At 49.4% G+C, this 3,708-nt stretch overlaps 1 long non-coding RNA gene across 2 annotated transcripts in view; it reads right to left on the bottom strand.

Annotated features, from left to right (window-relative positions):
• Window positions 1–451: 451 nt before the first annotated feature.
• The window catches only part of LOC144242067 (uncharacterized), a 9,378-nt gene continuing 6,121 nt past the window's right edge, over window positions 452–3,708 (bottom strand). Inside the window, exons 1-3 of one of the 2 annotated variants that reach the window (XR_013338292.1) lie at window positions 1,660–1,934; window positions 804–950; window positions 452–615 (exon numbers count right to left, since the gene is read on the bottom strand). This is a non-coding gene — a long non-coding RNA (uncharacterized LOC144242067). Of the gene's footprint in view, window positions 616–803; window positions 951–1,659; window positions 1,935–3,708 lie in introns of those variants that run through there. The other variant, XR_013338291.1, reaches the window with a different exon arrangement.

Raw genomic sequence — 3,708 nt, 5'->3', positions numbered from 1 at the left:
CGGAAGGGGGCGTTCGACTCCCCGCCCCCTCGGAGCCCGCTGGGCGGGAGGGCGGCGCTTCCGGGGGCTGGTGAGAGGTGTGGGCACCCGGGCACGCCTGGCACCCCCTTCACCCGGTTGCCGACCCACCTCAGTGCTTCCCGGCGCGTGGACATAGCCTGGGTCTGCTCCGAGGAGGCGGCCGACGCTCCTCGCGCTTGCCCTGTTTTCAGGGGACCCTCTTGCCTTCTGACTCGGTGCCCGCCGGCGATTCAGGGGCCTTCCGAGTGCAGAGAGGGGCAAGGGAGTGTTTGAAATGCAGACGGCGCCAACCATGTGGGCACTGCGGCGTCTAGAAGCCAGCCTGGTTCCCGATATATCCCTATAGAGAAATGGTGTCAGGACACGAGGGCACACCCCCCCACCCCCCAACACCCAGGGCAGATGATCTCTTGCCTTAGACCGGAGTGGACAAAAACCTTGTAATGTTTTCACTTGGGTCCTTGAACACCAGCTAGATACCTGCAAGCCCTTAGCAGAATTATGAGCCGTTTAAGAACTTGCTGACAGAGCCTCCAGCCTGTTAGCTGATGCTCCGTTGGTGGGTCTGCTGAATCCCAAAAGCCAGATGCAAACCTGAGGAATGATAGACGAAATAAAACGGATATTTACTTTCTTCCTCCACCCCACCTCCATCCCACTGCTGACTTATGGTTCTCAGCCTCCTACCCGTGCTTCTTGGCTTATGTTCCCAGTGGCTTTCTAATTTTAGTTGAAAAGGAACTGTGTCTTCTTTTCTGGGCAATTGAGAAACCTGTCCTCACCGCATTCCTTGGTTTTGACTCCAGTATACCGTCGTGTTTATTTCTTAATTAACTTGATCCAGAAGGACTCCATCTGGCTTTTCTCAGTGCACATTCTCCCAGAGTTTTTTTCTTCTTGAGACTACTTGCTCCCTTATTTGTGGTTTCCTAGAGAAAGGGAGGGAGGAACTAGTAGATCTGCTTTAAGCAATGAATTGGCTCACAGGCCTCCCCCCCCCCATTACACTGATTTAATTGCAGAAAAAAGGGTAATGACTATTTCAAAGTACACTAGCATGCACTATCTACAACTTGCATGCTGTACCCCAGAAGGCCTTAAGTATCACAGCGGAGGGCTAAGCATTGAGTTGATATTTTGGATAAGATTTTTAGAGCTAGAAAGTTTAGGGTGTCGGCCAGTTCACAGAGAGGTTGTTAAGGGAACGGTGGTGAAGTCCGCACCATAGAAGTCATTTTGATGAATAACACAAAGAAACTTCTTGTCTGCAATAATGAGTGTAATGGCAGTGTCTTGTTTTGTTTTAAATTCTTGTGTGCGGTGAAGGGGGCGAATCTGTCAGACAACCTGTCAGTTGGGCTGATGATGTCAATGTTCCAGTGGCTTCCAACAGGCATTAATACCTGTTGGAACTGGATTCTCATTGGCTGGGGCGATTGGTAAGTTTTCTAATTCTGGTTCTTCCACTTGGTTGTACAGAGGCTTCACCCCTCTTCATTTAAAAGCAGCAACAACAAGAGGAAAGAAAAAAAAAAGGCTGGTCTGACATAATTATAAACTCCCTGAGCTAGGCTGCTAAAGACACAATGTCTTTGCCAAGGAGACCCAAGTGGAATTAGTTCATTATTGGATCCTCACCTGACTGCCCTGTAAGGGGAACTGGCTCCAGGAGGAAGAGCTTGGCGTCAGTGTTGACAAGCACATAGACTGACCGGCTTTCTTCTCTCAGACTCCATTAAAATTTGGGCCTCCGGAGGCCTGTCAGAGGAGAGAAGCTAAAAGAAGATTTTGGCAAATATCTGGGTAAAGGAACTTCGTGGCATAATAGCATATAGGGCAGTTCATCTTGAGATCTTGGCCTTGAACTTCCTCGTTCTTTTGTTGATCACTAGCAGCCTTTTGGAGAAGTTGCAGGATCCCTTGTAGCTTGAACAGTCCTTTGCAATAGGCATGTGATAATTCCTGACTCTACTTTCAGCGAGTATTGCCCAACCAGGGCCCTTATGAAGACATCCTAAGCTTGTTCCGCCAGCCAGTAGACCCTGGTGTTGGCTTGAGTTCAGCAATCTTCCAGACCTTTGTCACCATACATTTCTATGATGGAAATGTAGCATGTTCTTCTGTGACTTCCCTCCATCACCTCCATTCTCTGCTTATACACAAATTGGAAGTCTCGCTTCCAAGGATTGAAAAATGTAGTAATTATTTTGGAGGGGCGTGTGCAGTGGCCACGGAATGAAAGAGGCAGAGAAGTAACTTTTAACGTGTATACAGAGTACTAGAAGTCGTAGAGATGTGAACACTGCTGAGTTAAACAATTATGGGGTCTAGTCTGAAACCTTGTGGGCTGAAGACTTGAAGTAAAATGTATTTGGAGAAGCCCCAGTCCTTTCTTATGAGTTTACTGCGTGATACATCCCGAGGGTCCCTTTAGATAGTTTAACTGGGTTAGGGAACTTCTCCTTGTAAGTTCTAAACAAGGAAACCTGGCCAACATACTAGACCAAAGCAACACAGGCTGGCCTGGGAGATGGACATCTTTATGCATTCGCTGATGTTTTTGCTTACTTGTTGTTTTGCTATGAATTAAGAGGGTAAAAACATGGGACATTACCACCTAACTTGAGGGCACTGTCAGCCTAAGTATTGCGAAAGGATTAGAGATTGCCCTGGAAGAGATGTTCCCAGATGGTACTGGTAGATTTGTTCTGGTGGACAGGATTCCGAAATGGAAAACTGATTTTTCCACTGCCTTTACATGATGCTAGAAAGAGAACCCAGGAGTAAGGTCAGTCAGCACTCGCTGCTTGGCTTCCCCCACATGGCTAGGGGGTGCTCTTCCCGGGGCCATCACCGGCACAGGGCATTACCTCGCTTCTCTTCGGGATGTGCCCCAGGGAGCCGGGCTCTGCACGAGATCGAGGGAGTGCGAAAGGGCTGAGTGCCCAGCCCAGGCTAGATGCTGTTCAGTCTGTCCCCGGGAACAGCTTCGAGCAGTAGTGAGATGTCCAAGCTGTTTGTGTCACAGGAAGAGCATGTGTGCAGGCCCAGCTGTTTGAATCCCTCCTGGGGACATCTCCTTCCTTAGCTGCAGGTGGTCTCAGGTTTGGAATTGGGTGCTGTACGTGGCCAGAAGCCTCCCCACGTCGTAATGCCAAGGTTTAGCGTGGGGGACTGCTGTGTTTGATGCTGAGGGCTCTGAAATGCCGGCTTGTCCTTACGCCAGGATTTAGGCTGGTAGGTGGCCTCTTTCACCTCAGCCATGGGGTGAAAGTGGCCCAGGAACGCGCAGCAAGCTCTGGCCTGCCCACTGCCAAATGTCCTCTTTTTAGTGCTTCCTCTTTGGGGTGTTTGTTAGCTTTCCTCTGGGGCTCAGTGGAGTCACAAAGCAACTTCTCAGAGAGTGTGACTAGGGACTAAGAGACAGCAGGCAGGGCTCTGTGGTTGGAAGTGGAATATTTCTGCCCCAGGTCGATGTCGGACTGAAGGCTTCTCAGATTAGCCTGAAAACAGACCAAAACCTTTCCCAGCCTTCAGAACAGTGAATGGCAAGCCAGCTCTGTCTTCCCTGGGGAAATGAAGTCAGAGCTCATTTCAGAACCGGTCTGAGCCTGGGATGAATGTGGGCGTGACTCTCAAATAAATGTGCCAAAAGCAGAGAAAACACGTGTTTTGTACACATTTTTC

The sequence above is a fragment of the Crocuta crocuta genome, unplaced genomic scaffold, assembly GCF_008692635.1.
Source record: "Crocuta crocuta isolate KB4526 unplaced genomic scaffold, BGI_CrCroc_1.0 scaffold352, whole genome shotgun sequence".
NCBI lineage: Eukaryota > Metazoa > Chordata > Mammalia > Carnivora > Hyaenidae > Crocuta > Crocuta crocuta.
The sequence above is the reverse complement of the archived record's forward strand: the minus strand, read 5'-3'. Positions and strand labels throughout refer to the sequence as shown.